Source organism: Pinus tabuliformis, chromosome 2_1 (assembly GCF_031772625.1).
Source record: "Pinus tabuliformis cultivar Carrire ecotype Pingquan chromosome 2_1, CPIR1, whole genome shotgun sequence".
NCBI classification, from domain to species: Eukaryota; Viridiplantae; Streptophyta; class Pinopsida; order Pinales; family Pinaceae; genus Pinus; species Pinus tabuliformis.
Window position 1 is genome coordinate 365,110,153 of NC_142299.1, and position 17,928 is coordinate 365,128,080.

The following is a 17,928-nucleotide window of genomic DNA, read 5'->3' on the forward strand; positions in this document are numbered from 1 at the left end:
CCAAAGTATGTCATAGATTTAAATACTTAACTATAAAACAAATGATTCATCCCTGAAACCATTAGATATCAAACCAATAAAAAATCAATGAAATAACCTATGACTCTGCCACTTGAAGTACCCAACTCTCCGTTTATCAGCTTTAGGTCTTCAAACTTTTAATATTGTTCATAGCCAAGTTCAAAAACTATGATGTAATATATTGACCTTTGACATACATTAACGGGTTTTGTTATACATCATCCTTTAGAAACCCACCATCTTGATATCAAAATTGGTTAGCTGCCAAAGACGAAAAAAATTTCCTTTAATGGTTGGAATCCTACTGAAATTTTGGCAGTTTGAAATACAAATGAATTTGCCCAAAATTCCAACATCCCATGGTTTACGGGTTCACCAAAATATGCCACAAGTTAAAAAACCTAGGCACAAGGCAGTAGGCAAAGTACACATGGATGCAAAAATGGATTATCTACCTCAATACCTATCCCACAAATAACAAGGAGCTAAAGGATTTTGTTATGAAGAAGTTTCGTAAAAAGGTATGGGGAAAAGAGTTGGGTAGAAAGAAGAAATATTACATTGAGGAATTCAACCCTATGTGTGATCTACAACAAAAAGAATTCATTGGAGCTAGCATTTCGTGGAGGGCAATGGTTCTTATTGATCAATTAAGGACCAACTCACATCAACTTCGGTGTGAAACAGGAAAAGGCCTAAAGAAGCTTGGGAAGAACAAGTGTGTACATTTTGCACGTCTGGGGCTATGGAATCGGAAAAACATTTCATTTTGGAATGTGATGCATTCAAATACATCAAAGCAAGTTATGAGAACATGTTAGCATCAGTTTCTTGGCATTGTCTTTTTAGCGAGGGGATTGTTGGAAGGTTGGACCAGCTCATCATCAATTTGAAGCGGAAAAAGATTAAATTGTAAAAAGCAAAAAACATGAAACTAATGGTCTCATAGACTATTTTTAGTCTCATGGATCGTAAAATTTCATTTCATTTCACCAAAAAATACTCAACCCAACAAAATTGCCCAATATTCTGACATTTCATGATTCGATTATGTGCCAAAATATGCCACCCAAAATTATTCAAAAATATATTAATGAAATATATATTATAATACTAGAAATGTTGAAACACACATTATAAAAGGTTTTTGATATTTATGATACGGATAAAATATAAATTATCGTGGGTAGTCATTACTCACAAGTAGAAAAATATATAAAGTATTCGCAAATTTTTACCCCCTTTCGTTCATGGATAATGAAACTTGATGCTTTATGATTTGTATGTAACTTATCACTGTATAAAGGTCTTATATCGTTATTTTATTTATTAATTTAATTACAATTATTTTAAAAATTTAAATATTTTTTATAATAATTTTTCAAAAATAATTTAAAATATCGATATGATTTTGATAAATTTTGGCAGAATTTTTTTGTAAAATTGAGTTATAGTTATCAAATTTCCAGATTTTGGGTGTCTCAAGAGTTTTTGATGGCGCTAATCCGTTTCCACCATCAAAAACATAATTCAAACAATCTAATGTTTGAATTTTTCGAAAAAATAAATAGCCAAATTCTAATAAGAAATCACTGTCTAGACAAATTTGTAACTTCAATAAACAACACCTTCAACAATTATAGATATATTAGAGTCAATTTTTTTTTAATTAACTATAAAATACTTATACCACACAAATTTATTATCAAATTTTTAATACTATACTTAACGTTTAAAATATCTTAAAAACACATTATATTAATTTGAGTAAAATTACCAAAAATTACACATCAAATAAATATTAATGGAATATGAGATCTTCTTGATCTAAAATAGCTATATTGCAAATCATACCAGACATTAATTTATTTTTTTTGTTCATGTTTAAGGCACCTTAAAAAAAATTTAATTTAAAGTGGGTTGTGACCATTTACGATAGAAATATATGAATCGTTATTTCATGATTTGTTAGGAAGAAAATGATAGCTTCCTTCACATAATATGCAGAGATATATTGATTTATTTTACTTATTAATTTAACCAAAATTACATTAAAATTTTCAATATTTTTCAAAACTTTATTCAAGTGAAATTTTATATTATTATTATACAATATATTTGAGATTTTAAAGATATTAAATATATAAATAATTTTAAAATACATATTAAATTGGTAAAAAAATTAATAAAAATAATTTTTGAAAAATATTTTAAATAATTTTTAAAAATATGGACCATAATCATCATATATTTATTGAGTGAATTTAGGTGAAATTTTCATGGTCTTGAATATTATTCATTTCAAAAAAACACATATAAATAATCAAAGTTTGATTATAAAATTAGTTAAACTTAAAGGGGAGATAAGAGTGGGAGGGGTTATATTTCGCCCCGACAAAGAAAGGGAGATTCAATATGCTTGGGGATTAGGGGCTTTTACTAGTATCGAGTTGAATATTTAGTCTTCTGGCAAAGGTTTGGAGTTGGCACTTCCAAAGGAAATTTGTCATCTAATGGTTTTTTGTGACTCAATGGTTGTAATTCAACAAATGAGAAAAATCAAAGGGAACCTTGAGCAGAAGCAAGCCCCCATTCCGCATCGAATAAGTCTCCAAATTGAAAAATTTGAAGTAATATACTTCTTCCATGTTAAGAGACATCTCAATATGGAGGCAAATTCTTTAGCCGACAAAGGCGCCACTTTGGAACAAGGAGTTATGACTATGGATGATGGTGATCCAATCCTAAATCCATTACCATGAAGAGTATAAATCAAGCTAAAATGATGAAGGAAATATAGGGAATTAATATTTGCATAAGTAGATATGACACAATCTGTCTCACTATCAGACCATATCTCGATTACTTGATAATTGCAATAACCTTTCTAATGTATTGACGACTGTGAAAATTCTTGAAATGCAACAACTAGAAATAATTCTCCTAACTGATTAACAATTTATTAATTTTATGATTACTATAGAATTAATCACATTGCAATTTCTTCACCATAAAATTAATTGCGGAAGCAAAAATAGGAATTGAGAAATGCTAGCAAACACATAAATAAAAATGACACAATTATTTTTGGACAAATGTCCCCGAAAAAAACCCAATGTGGGAAAATCGGTGCAACAATTGAGGGTTTTTATTATTAAGCAGTAGTGAATTCTAAGTACAATAAATTTGGATGCCCAACTAGCTATCCCATCTGAGAGAAATACTGGCAAAATATCTTGAGGGAATTTACCCTCATCTCCAAGCAATATCAGCTCTGACTGACCTTTGAAAAGAAAGTCGCCAAAACCCTTTGCGTAGACCCTTACACGCTCAACCCAAAACTTATGCTAATCAAGATGTCCGGACTACTGCTGACTGGGAAAGTGCCTTCTGGAAAATCCTCCCGACCTCTGGAACCTGAAACAACCTCCTCTCCAGCAAAATCAAACTACCAACTGAAGCAACTACGCAAGCCCTATGCTGCTTCTAAGAGAAATAACTCAACATCCTCTCTTTGCCTCTCTGGAGCTAGAAAACATCTTCTAGATCACTGTCTCTGCCCCTCTCTAGCTCTGCATCCTTTCTCTGTCTGGAACTTTGCCGCTTGTTAGCTTGAACTGCCCAAGGAACTTGCATTGCTGGCTTTCTCTTGTGTTTTTATCCATCTACCCATCGACCTTTTCGTATAATATAGAATTGGGTCTCTAAATACCAAGATTGAATCTTAATCGATGGTTGAGATCATCTCCAAGTCGATTCGTGTGAGTGTCTAGAGAATTCTCACCTTTCTAGCTTAATTGCTATTAATTAGTTGATTTCCCTATGCTAGACTTAGACATTTTTAATTATCGATCAATTAATTTAATTGAGGCATCTCTAGGTGGAATTTCCATAAACAAATTATGGGTTTTGAAGAACTGAGTTTTAGCCTCTATTCGAGTTTTCAAGACTAGAAGACCATTTGATGCTAAAAAAACTAGCACTCCCTCTTAGCGAAGAAGGTGTTCTCTCTCTGGTGCTACACAATATGCCACAACACCCTATCTCTGTAGCATCCTCCATGTAGGCTACTGATGTTTGACAACTGTAGCTATCTGCCACTATCCATCAATCACTGTGCTAACTCTGATTCATCTATCACTGACTTTAGCTGAACCATGCTGCATCTGTGCTATTGCTGACACTGCATTGTACATCATGTATTGCTTCCAAATCTACATTTGCACTGCAACTCAACTAATACTTCCTCTCAACTATTGTTGTTTCTACTACAAATACTGCAACTAAGAAGCATCTGAAATACTGAGTCAATTACGTCTTTGTGTTGCAATTGTCTCTTAAGCATCTACCTGCTACTAGTCCCAACACTATCCACTAAGAAATCTACGCTGTTGCTGACTCTGCTTTGAGCCTCTTGCTATGTTGTCAACACTGCTCTGCGCTCCTCAACATCTGACTACAACTAGTATGCAATTGTCACTTTGGAATCTGACTGCAACTACTGACACTGATCCTCCTACTACTGAATACTTTGGGCCCCCGTAGCAAGGTAATGATCCATGAGGAAACACCATATGATGCTCGTATCACTAAATCCTGCCCAAATATCTCCACATCTCTGAGACTAAATATCCATATCGCCCCACCTCACTCCTAGAGGTATAGCTGCAAACATGGAAAAATATTTCTCCAACTTGGAGGACAACTTATCTATCTCAGCAGATGTTGTCGCTTGATCCTGCTTCTCCTGCTTGTCCTTGTTCCTTTGAGGACATTGAGTACTGTAGTGGTCAAAATTGCCACACTTGAAGCACTTGATCTTAGATGGATCCTTCTTCTCCTTTTTCTCCCCCTGTGAGCCTTGTCCCTGACTAGGACCTTTTGATTTCCCCTTTGATGCAAGGGCCACAGTGTCTTCCTCCTTCTCACCTTTCGATCGCTTGCTGCTGCTTCCACTGATGGATATATTTACTAGAGATCGCCTCATCTCTTCCTGCTGTAGGTATGACCACATCTTGTCCCACCCTGGCAATGTATTTTGCCCCAAAATACCTTGGACGAAGATTTCCCAATCCTCGAAGACTTTGTTAAGGCCAAACACACAAGTTCTGTAGTATGAGGTGCTTCTCTTATGGCTGCAAGCTGATCTCGAATATCCTGAATTCTGGTGAGAAAGGGATCAATGCCCTCACCCTTATGCATCCTTGTGTTCCTCAACTTTTATTTCAGGAACATCTTCCACTATTCAGAAGGATTCTGATATAGCCCTAAGAAAGCATCCCACATCTCTTTGGCAATGTTCTTGCTAGATATATGAGACTATATGGTCCCAAAATCCATCTAGGATCATCCACTTCACCTTGGCCATTTCTTTCTTGTACTCTTTTAGTTGATATGCATTGGTAGGTACCGCCACAATGTTCTTTGTAAAGGTTTTTAGGCCATGCTCTTCTAACAGTAAGGACATCCTAGCCTTCCAGATGACATAGTTGGAATCTCCATCAAATCTGTCCTTATTCGTAATCCTGTCTATGGCCAAATCTGCAAAAAAAAAACTTGAATTGGGATGGAAATCTCCCTCTTACTCCTACTCAGCTGCTACCTTTGCTATTCACACTCCCTTTTGGAGTGAGAAAAACTCCCTGCTACTATTGCACAGTGACTGGAAATTTGGATTTATGAAGCTAGAAACCCTTTGAGATAAATTCCCTCTGTGTGTGATTTTCTCTTCCAAATGACACTGATTATTCTCTAGCACTCTACTGCAAAACCCCTCTGCACCCAGACAAGAAATTTTCTCAACGAAAATACTGATATGCTTCACTAGAATTGGTTCTCAGCTTCACCACTGCCTGTTGGAACTAACATTGGGCTCTACGAATTTTTCTTTCCACTTGCACTAAAAAAATTGAACCCTTTGCCTAACAGTTCAAACTGATTGGCCAACCTTTGTGAAAATATATAAATCAAATTTCTAAACTCCCTCTGAATCTGGGCGATTTCTTCCTTCCGCCTCTGAGCTTCCTTTCTGGTCAAATATGCTCTAATACCATGTGAAAATTCCTTGAAATGCAGCAACTGGAAATAATTATCCTAATTGATTAACAATTTATTAATTTTTTGATTAATATCAAATTAATCACATTGCAATTTCTTCACCATAAAATTAACTGTGGAAGCAAAAATAGGAACTAATATATGATAGCACACACACACACATAAAAATGACACAATTATTTTTGGACACATGTCCTCGGAAAAAAAAATGCGGGAAAACTTGTGCAACAACTGAGGGTTTTTATTATTAAGCAACAATGAATTCCAAGTACAAAAAATTTGGATGCCCAACTAGCTATCCAATCTAAGAGAAATATTGGCAAAATCTCTTGAGGGAATTTACTATCATCTTCAAGCAATCTCGACATTGAGTGACCTCTGAAAAGTAAGTTATCCAAACCCTTTGCGTAGGCCTTACATCACCTCTGCATGAACCATTACACGCTCAGCCCGAAATTGATGCTAATCAAGCCGTCTCGCTTGCTCCTAACTGGGAAAGTGTCTCTCTTGCCCTCTCCAAAACCCTCCCATCCTCTGGAACCTAAAACGACCTCCTCTCTAGCAACATCAAACTTCCCACTGAAGCAACTGCACAAGCCCTGCGCTACTTCTAGGAGAAATAACTCGACCTCCTCTCTTTGCCTCTCTGAAACTGGAAAAATTCCTTCAAATCACTGTCTCTTCCCTCTCCATCTTTGCATCCCTTTTCTGACTCAAACTCTGCTGCTAGCTAGCTTGAACTGCCCAAGGAACTCTCACTGCTGGCTTTCTCTTGTGCGTTTTTCTCCATTGACCTCTTCTTATAATCTCCATTTGGGACTCCAATGACCAAGATTAAAACTTAATCGATGGATGAGATCATCTCTAAGTCAATCCGCTTGAGTTTCTAGAGAATTCTCTCCTTTCTCAATTAATCACAATTAATTAATCGATTTCCCTAAGTTGGACTTAGGAATTTTATAATTATCGATCAATTAATTTAATTGAGGTATCTCTAGGTGGAATTCCCATAAACAATTTATGGGTTTTAGAGAACTCCTATGTTTTAACCTCTCCACAAGGTTTCGAGACTAGAACACCATATGATGCTACAAACAACAACTACTTCATTATGTTGAGGGTTGGGATCATTTCGCCACTTGGATAACATACATAATGTGTTGTTTGAAAAATGATAGATGTAGGGTGGTCTCTGTGGATAATAAAGTCGACCAGACATGCAGAGTTAGCATTCCCTCACTCCAGTTGCAACACACATGCTTGCAATTTCAGTATTCAATGGAGATTGTTTCCAAGGACAAAGTTTCCATTATGGTGATTGATCATATTGTCAGGTGTAACAACCCCTAACTGATTTCGTATGTAAATAATAATAATAAAAAGCCAAGGTCATGGGACACGTATTCCAAGATGAATGTTGGCAAAAACATAGTTATGGGGATCACTAGTGATTAATAAATGGCTATGGAAATTGGCAAAGACATTGACAAAAGGAAAATAGGAGAAAAGGGAGATGAAAGGTCATAGGTTTGCATGTAAGGAAAATTAAAGGAGAAATAGAGAAAATTGAATAAAATGGAAGCCTCAATGATAAAAAGGCTTCTGAGGATTAGTTCACAACCTTTTGTTAGTTTTAGCTTGGAGCTCTCTTCTACTCTCTCTCTCTCATACTCTTGCACACCTAGAGAAATCTTGGAGTATTCTTGGAGCACTCTAGTTTCACTTGGATTGGAGAAACAAGGCAAAGGAAAGCAGGAAAATGCAAGGGAATTGGTGGATTAGCGACAAGTTGCATGTGTGGTTTCCTTGCTAATTTATGGATGCATGGTATATGCATGTGATTATCTAGTTATGATTTGTTATTGGCATGGAGGATTGCCTGGATTGACAGTGGATTTTAGCCAAACCTTGCCATTTCTTGGATAACCATGGTGTTGTGGGTTTTTCCATTGGTTTGTTTTCTGGTTGGTGCTCATGATTCCTTATGGCTATGGGTTGGAACAAATGCTCTGGAAGCCCTGGAACACCTTGGGGTGAGTTACTTGTCCTAGAGCCTAGTTTTGAAAAACTTTATGGAGTTCATGGTGGGTTAAGTTACTAGTCCTGGAGCCTTGTTGGACAAACACTCTGGAGCCTTGGAAGGTTGTGGATTGAGTTACTAGTTCCTGGAGCCCTGGAAAACTTTGGTAGAGACTGATCTGGTTGGTGTTAGTGATGTATGACCATGAGGTGGAATCACTGGTTGTGGGTTGAGGTTGTTTGGCCTCTGGAATCTTTGGTTTTGGTTTTGTTTTGTTTATTCCATGAAATATCACATTCATGCTTGGAATACTGCGAAAGGGTGATTGGCTGAAAGAGAGATTTGGTTCAGCCCAATCTATGGTCGGGTGGTACATGGAAGTCCTTAACTTGGTTGGTATATTCCTATGTTAATAAGAGTTATTCTTCTATTGTGATTCATGTATATTTATTGGCAATGTGTTGGTGATATTATGGTTGAGTTGCCATGGTTTATATGTTGTTTATTTTATGGTTATATGTTGTTTATATGATCTGTATCTTCTATGGATCTTGACATGAATTGTTTAACTATTGATCGGTGATGAATGTATGGACTAATAAGTTGTGTTGCAACTATGTGGAGAGGGAATAGGGTATTCTTGGTGATTCTAATATGAATCTCAGACTTCTATCATCATATATGCATTTATGACATGTAGCTTACTTGTTTGCAATATGTTTGACGAAATTCTTGTTATGTTATAGGCGGTCTAGTTCAAGTTCTACCTTCAAGTTTGTATGTCTAGCATTATTTTCATGCCATTAGTGATTCTGAGAAGTTACATGAAGTTATAGGCAGTGGTATAGAGGCTGACATGGAATCTAGGCTCAAATCTCAAGACCGCATGCTCCTAATTGGGAAAATTAGGTTGCAACTCCATGGATACAGGCTTGTGCATGCGGTTGGAGGGCTTGCTGTGGGTGCGTTTGGGGACCCAGGACAAAGAAAAGGGTGTCCAACTTAAGTTTTGACCACCTGGTTTGGTTACTCAGACTCTAAGTGACCTGCAGCCCTTGTAGAATGTTATTATATGTCAATTTGTCTTCCGTGGTTGACCCCACTTTCTCAATGGAACCTAGGAGGTCAAGTCATTTCATAGTTACTCTTCCTCTCTTGTTTACCCTAGTAGGCTAGTGAAACTGGGTAAATGTGGGAGGGGTGGTTACATCAGGAAATTGCATGCGATCTAGTGTGGCATTGAAGGCACTACAAGGAGCATCGAATTGAGGAAGGTTGTTCCACAAGGTTATAAAATGAGGAGGAGTAGGCATGCTATCTGTTATGTGGAATTTTGCATCTACGAATAAACACAATTTCCCTAGTGGGTAGCTACACCTAGAACAATAGATTTAAAGAGTTTAACTTTTTCCTATAGAAGATAAATAAGTTAATGGACCTACTTTTTATCTTTCACTTCCCTTTGTTTCTTTTGAATATCTCTCGTTTCTCCTTCTCGAACTGAATCCGATCGACAAGTACCTGCAATCATAAACAGAGGACAAAAACCAATCCAAGAAAGAGATCTATCTACTATAAGAAAATGGAATCGAAAGCATTTACACATATAATCATCATACATAAAGACAAGAATATGGGAAAAGGTGTAAACAACTTTATTAAGTAGAAGGAAGAGTTACAACCAAGAAGTCCAATCCCATATCACTCATCCAGCTTGAGTTCCATCCTTCATCACACCAAAAGCACAACACTCCAGCAGCGTAACAATAGTTCCTTACAATCTCAAACCTCAAATCAATACTATCTCCTTACAAATTTTCAAAGTCCAACCCTTGATCACTTAGATGAGTGTTCAATTTATAGGAAAATGGAGGTGGTTTGGTCATAAATAGGGGTATTGAATGGCCTTCCATACTTAGCGGTAGTTTCCATGGAGGAAGGGATGAGAGGATAGGAGGTTACTTAACTCATTCCCTATCCAATTTCGAGCTCATAGGATATGATAAGTTTGGGAATCTTCTAGAATGCTCCAGAAGATAAGAATATTCCCAGAACCCTATGAAGAATTCACTCAATCTCACCCAGCGTAGGTCAAAGTGGGCCTAAGTGCACTGAAATGAACCCTTACATGGGCCTACCTGCACTAAAGCGCATTTAACCCTGACCAAGGTTGCGTTGGTCCCTCAAGGAGGCATTTCTGGAAGGCTTCAGGCCAGGAAACTTTCAGGGAAGGAGGCATTCAAAGTGAGCAACTGAATTAGGGTTTGATGAGCCCTAAAATTAATGATTTGAATGTTGGGAGTGATGTGCCCAAATAGACCTGTAACAACTGCCCCCTAAAGCATGAAGTCAAAAATGATAATGTCGAGTGATATGCTTTACGATATGATGAGGAGGATCTGAAGTGGATGGTGACCTGCATCAATTACAATACATAGTCTCATGATATTTTTGAATTTCCCATGAATCACTGAGGGAAGACATACCCATTCTCAACATATAAACTTTTCATTACATGTACATAAATTAGACAGTCGTCTACAGATATAGACTTATGATAGGATGACCCTCTGTGTAAAGCCATCATACAGATGATTTAGTACTTTCCTGAAATCGCAGTCCGGATGGATGAAACTAGATCCATGGTGTTCTATCTCGTCCAATCGTTTGCTCAAGTACGAGTCTAACCATGTGAATATGTGATCTGAAGTCGAACATGGGAAGACACCATCTGATTACCAGCCAATGATGTAAGTTGTCAACAAACGCAAGAGAAATCACCGATAATGATAATGATCCTCAAGGTACTGCATTACATTCTGCATGGTGTGAATAAATGTTTTGATGTCGAACACCATACAAAGTCTTTCAGTTGAAGGCCAGTGATGTCAACCTGTCACCGGAAGCGGGAAACTTGCCATTGATGTATACATGCCTTAAGGTACTGGAAGGGTGTTTCTAAGTCAACTTCTTGGATAATGTGCTGATGTCAACAAGAAGCAACTCGTCGCAGGAGGGCCTTTATGTATCCCACATCAACGACACGAAACGAGTGTAATGAATTTTGGAGACAGAATGTGACTGACGACACAAGGTTCAAGAATGGCGTCATGAAAGTGAAGGTTTATGAGTATTGCAAAGGATGAATTTTACTGAGTGACTTCTCTTGAACATGTCAGCAACACTGAATAAATTGGTAGCATTAACCCAAAACCAAAGTGATGGATGGTGTGATAAGCCATAGGTATGATAACCATCAAGTAGATAACCCAACCCAAATAGTCACAGTGATGAAGTGAAAGTGTCATGTTCAAGAGCGACCTGCTACCATAAAGTGGTTTACCCATTTTCCCATTTTCCCCAGTCATTGCTGACTAGTACCTCTTTATTTTTTATCAAGCTTGAGGAGGATAACATATGCTTGTTGTATAATTCCACCCTTCGGGTGAATCCATCGCTATGTGATGTTTTAATGAGTCTAGCGAAGGTGAAACTCGGTCTTGTAATGATGGACACGTTTGTTGCTATTTGATGTTTTAACGAGTTTAATGACAATGAGAACTCAATCCTTTTCACGTTTAGAGAGTTTGAAAAGGGACAAAAAGAGAGCTCCACAAGTTCTTTTTCGTAAATTTGTCTCTCAGGTCCGAAAAAGTGTAAAATAATACAAGAGAGAACCTATTGACCATGTTCGATCAACGTATTCCTTTTTCGTAAATAATCTATCGCAGTCCAGAAAAGGGTTAAACTTATATTGAGTAGATGTCGTTTCCAATCCGTTAACGAGATGAAAAGGACAAGCGCTCGACAAATTTTTCATATTTTGAGAGTCTAAAAAGAGCTTAAAGAGGACTCCACTTAGAGGAACGAGTGGTGTATAGGATAGCAACTGGTTTCGGTGATGTTGGAACTTCTCAAAACATGTTGATTTAGAGGCTGGCTAATAAGACCACTCATTGTAATTGTTCCTCAAAAAGGGTAAAACAACCAAGTGAAAGCGTATGATTGGCCAAGCAGATAGTGACGATGGAAGGAGAAAAAACCAAGGCTCATCTGATGGAAGAGGCTGATAGAATGGCAGTCACGAGGGTTAAAATGGAAATGGGTTCATTTTTACACAAGCTCGAACCATAGGGAACTATACTTCGATTTAGTTTCATGTTTATACAAGCTTGAAACGAGAAAAATATGCTTGGATTTAGTTTCATTTTTACACAAGCTTGAAACGAAAAAACTATGCTTGGAATTGGTTTACATGTCCCCAGCATGATGACTCAATTCTAGGTGCATGCCCCCAAGCTTCATTACATTCTCCTAAGTAGACTACTCGTGGTTATTAGGTGGATGGAATGAAGGTTCATTTACGAGAATAAGTAAAATACTCCACTGGGATTTTACGATATCTAATCAAAGAATCGAATTGGAACTTTGATCCAGGGGACCTTGTTTCATTTTTTAATGAGATTGACATAAGACAAGGAACTCTGCTCAGAGTCCTTGTTTCATTTTTTAACGAGCTTGACACAAGACAAGGAACTATGCTCATGGGATTTGTTTCATTTTGTAATGAGGTTGACACAGTAAAAGAACTATCCTCATATTCCTTGTTTCATTTTTTTAACGAGGTTAACACAAGACAAGGAATTGTCCTCATATTCCTTGTTTCATTTTTTAATGAGGTTGACACAAGACAAGGTATTATCCTCATATCATTAGTTTCATTTTTTAACGAGCTTGACACAAGACAAGGAACTATGCTCATACCCTTTGTTTCATTTTTTAACAAGGTTGACACAATACTAGGAACTATCCTCATATTCCTTGTTTCATTTTTTAACGAGCTTGACACAAGACAAGGAACTACACTCTTATTCTTTGTTTCATTTTTTAACTAGGTTGACAGAAGACAAGGAACTATCCTCATGGAACCTGTTTCATTTTTTAATGAGGTTGACACAGTAAAAGAACTATCCTCATATTCCTTGTTTCATTTTTAACGAGCTTGACACAAGACAAGGAACTATGCTCATATTCCTTGTTTCATTTTTTAACGAGGTTGACACAAGACCAGGAACTATCCTCATATTCCTTCTTTCATTTTTTAACGAGCTTGACACAAGACAAGGAACTATGCTTATATTTTTTAACGAGGTTGACACAAGACAAGGAACTATCCTCAGATTCCTTGTTTCATTTTTTAACGAGGTTGACACAAGACAAGGAACTCTGCTCAGATTCCTTTTTTCATTTTTTAACGAGGTTGACATAAGACCAGGAACTATCCTCGTATACCTGTTTCATTTTTTAATGAGGTTGACACAGTGAAAGAACTATCCTCAGATTCCTTGTTTCATTGTTTAACGAGGTTGACACAAGACTAGGAACTATCCTCGTATACCTGTTTCATTTTTTAATGAGGTTGACACAAGACCAGGAACTATCCTTGTATACCTGTTTCATTTTTTAATGAGGTTGCCACAGTAAAATAACTATCCGCAGATTCCTTGATCACGACCCATAAGAGGTCATGACTTCCAAGAGGTTCTCATTAGATGGGAGAACAATGCTCTGTAAAGGATCCGTAGCAAGGAATCCATTAGAGAGATCTGGTTCCAATGCCCCCAGTACATAATGCACAACATCACGGAATTGATCGTTAGTTGATGTAGGCATGGAACGAGTTGCCACATAATTGACCCATGGCGGGGAAGATACCATTGGGACAAAAGGACCATTTAGGGAAGATGGTTGATTGGAAGCCATATTTGGACCGGGAAATGAAAGCTGGTCAACGGTGACAATTCTACCTTCATGCGGGAAACACATCACTCAAAAGAGTGTTGAAACAATAGCTCCCATGTCATAAACATAGTTGCACCCAAGAAGTAAATTGTAATCTAAAGGGCTTGGGACTACCATCACATTGAGATAAACAATTTTTCCTCCCAAAGTAATAGGAAACTGAGGAAGGATCCCTAATGGTTGACTGGTTCCTCTGTTAAAAACCAACATATTCTGGGTAACAGGCACAAGTGGTGGCAAACTGAGCGCTTGCCAAGCAGTGGAGGAAAGGATACTCACAGATGCACCTTCATATATAATAGTGCTAGATACAATCACATTACAAACCTGTACTATGATCTGGAAAGGAACATAAGAAGGAAGATGATATCCTACCAGTCGATTCCAATCAAAGGAAGTGACAAGACTACTTGGAGGGGCAACCGTAAGAACGAGATAATTACCCCCTTGAGTTACGAGAAAGGGAGGACTTTCCTCCTGTATAGATGGAACAGGAGAGTTGCCTCCAATCTCATTGGAATCTGAAGGAATGAAAAGAACCTGAGTGGTATCATACTCACTCTCTACGAGAAAGGTAAAATTAACTGAAGGTGAAATCGGGTCAACTATTTCCTCGTCCTGTGATTGGTCAGGTATAGACTCACAGGATTCACATTTAGAGAGAGTACGTTTGGCCGACGGTTGATTTGGGTCAGTCAATTCACCAACTAGTGAAGGATTGAGGGAGAGTCTCCCATAACTAGATGGAAGTTGCTGTAGAGAAGCAGGACAATTATCCAACACTTTTTTAGCTTCATCCAGATAGGGACAAAGGTGAATGGGGTGATTCCCTTCGCATAACCTACAGGGAAACTTAACTTTACCCTTCTTTCCATGAACTTTACTACCACTAGTTGATGGTGTGTCACCAACATGATCTCCAGAAGTTGATGACACATGATGATGTGAACGAGAAGACCATTCTGTTAAGATCTGAGGAATACTAGAACAATTTCGAAGAAGATGGTCTCCCATACAAAGTTTGCATGGATATCAAACTTTTTGAGGTTGATTGGATGGTTTCTCATCAAAAGTTGCATTCAAAGCAATGGTTGCTTGGTTCCCCCCTGCTAAATTTGCTTCTTCTTATTCTTCTTCTTCTTAGCCACCTAGTTACTAGTGTTAATACTTTCACCAGGCAAAGAGGAAGAAGGGGAGGAAGAAACTACCGATGAAGAAGGAAAAGGGTCAAATTTAGGATCAATTGGAGGTTGATTTTGTCCAGTTGTAGGAATATTTGAATGTGGGGCCAAGGAGGTTGAGAAAAACCATACTGGCAAGCTGATGGTAAGTCCTAGAAGGGACAATGTAGCCATATAAGGAGCACCAATATTTCCGAACGGAGGAATAGGACTAGGATTCCCATCAAAAGGAATTCCTTGATCGGTGGACTCCAGAGTTGTTGCCATATGTCTTAACATAAGATCAACTAAGGAGTGACATGGAGGATGTTATCCACAGTCAATTAATTTTATTTTAATCAAAATAACATAACAAAACAAAGAGGGATAATCTAGGCAAAAGGATTACCAAGTAACTGTGAACTGCAATATACTGCCTCAGTATACCAAGGACTTATCATACGTGCAGGCAACCTCCTTGATTGCTGTGTTCGGTGCATCACATTGTACAAGGCGGCCGACTCAGTTGCCTATGGATGGATAGCAACCTAATGTAGTCCTCCCAAATATACCTGAAAGTACGTGGAGGTCCAATCCGTGTTAGCGCTGTCTAATGCGAAACCGCACAGTGAGAGCATTCCTTTATACTTTACGTACTGTAACACCGTCCTATATACTCGAAAGTACATGGACAGCTACGATATACTTACGTACGTGGAATGAAGTATCACACTCAGGAATGTATCACAGACAAGTTAGCGACAACTGCTATGTTTAACGACTTCGGAACACGTCTCTAGCCTAGACCTCTAAATGTTATGCGTTAAGTTACAATGGTCCATTAGGTTAATTGAGATAAATTTTAAGTTGATATTCTTAGGAATTTTCCTTTTCAAGGTTCACCACGTGATGTATGTTTGCAATTTCTAGAATGAAACTAACATGAGAAACATTCTTTCATTCAATTAATAGCGAAAACCGTAGCTATTAAGGGATAGAGCAGTTAGATATTTGACAAAGAGCAAAGAGCACACTTAATGAAATTTCCCTAGCTATTCCTGTCAAGCATTCACAAAATACAATATGCACGATGAAAGTTTTTCTTTTTAGTCCCTTTAGTGTTTAGATGAACAAAAAGGAACTAGATGCACAAACAATCAATCAATACTTTTCACAAGAAACGAAGACTTTACGACAATTTCTTTTTCAAAGAAATGAAGACTTTACGACACTTCCTTTTCAGAAAAGACTAATCGATGTAAGCTAAATTTTACAATGAATTGATAATGATAAAGAAATCTCTTAAGAAATTCTAAACAATCAAGGTCAAAGTAGGGCTAGAAGAGAAAATTCAAATTGATTTCAGAACCATAGAGAACATTGATCTTTTAGCAAACCATATTAGAAGCAAATTTGGAAAAATCCAAGTCAAAGGTGGGTTTTTGGCTTGAGGAGGATCAGTGCATCCCTGAGTGTGCGATAGTGTTCTTCAGTGCACTATCTCTAAGCCAAGGGTGCACTGTTCCCTGACAAAGCCTGCGTTGGTGCCAAAGAGGCAATTCTAGGGGCTTTCAAGCATAATGTTTTACCAAAAAACACTTCAAAAAGGCTGAAACAAGATCAATGGAAGCAAGTAAAGTCTACTAGGGTATACTAGGATGAAGGTAAACTACCCGAAACGATGATCGTTCCCTAGCGGAGTCGCCAATTTGTTATGTGAAATTTTTCATCTACAGATAAACACGATTTCCCTAGGTGGGTATCTACACCTAGAACAACAGATTTGAAGAGTTTAACCTTTTCCTATAGAAGATAAATAAGACAAGGGACCTACTTGTTATCTTTCGCTTCCCTTTGTCTCCTTTGAATAACTCCCATCGCTCCTTCTCGAACTGAATCCGCTCGACAAGTACCTGCAATCATAAACAGAGGAAAAAACCAATCAAAGCAAGAGATCTATCTACTATAAGCAAATGGAATCAAAAGAATTTACACATATAATCATCATACATAAAGACAAGAATATGGGAAAAGGTGTAAACAACTTTATTAAGTAGAAGGAAGAGTTACAACCAAGAAGTCTGATCCCATGTCACTCATCCAACTTGAGTTCCATCCTTCATTACACCAAAAGCACAACACTCCAATAACATAAGAATACTTGCTTACAATCTGAAACCTCAAACCAACAATATCTCCTTACAAATTCTCAAAGTCTAGCCCTTGATCACTTAGATGAGTGTTCAATTTATAGGAAAATGGAGGTGGTTTGGTCATAAATGAGGGTATTGAATGGCCTTCCAAACTTAAAGTTAGTTTCCATGGAGGAAGGGATGAGAGGATAGGAGGTTACTTAACTCATTCCCTATCCAATTTTGAGCTCATAGGAGATGATAAATGTGGGAATATTCTAGAATGCTTCAAAAGATAAGAATATTCCCAGAACCCTATGAAGAATTCTTTCAATCTCACCTAGCACAGGTCAAAGTGGGCCTAAGTGCATTGAAATGCACCCTTACATGGGCCTACCTGCACTGAAGCGCATTTACCCCTGACCAAGGCTGCGCTAGTCCCTCAAGGAGGCATTTCTGGAGGGATTCAGGCCAGGAAACTTTCAGGGAAGGAGGCATTCAAAGTGATGACTTGTCTAGGGCATGTAGCAACTGAATTAGGGTTTGATGAGCCCTAGAAGTACTGATTTGAATGTTGGGAGTGATGTGCACAAATAGACTTGTAACACTACACAAGGTTTCTAGTTAGATTCGTTATTAGCCAGGGTAGAAAGAAGGTTGTGCACATGGAATTCATAATGGAAAGTTGCTCTAATTCCGATGAGGAAGATAATGGTTTCCAGTTAGCGTAAATGAC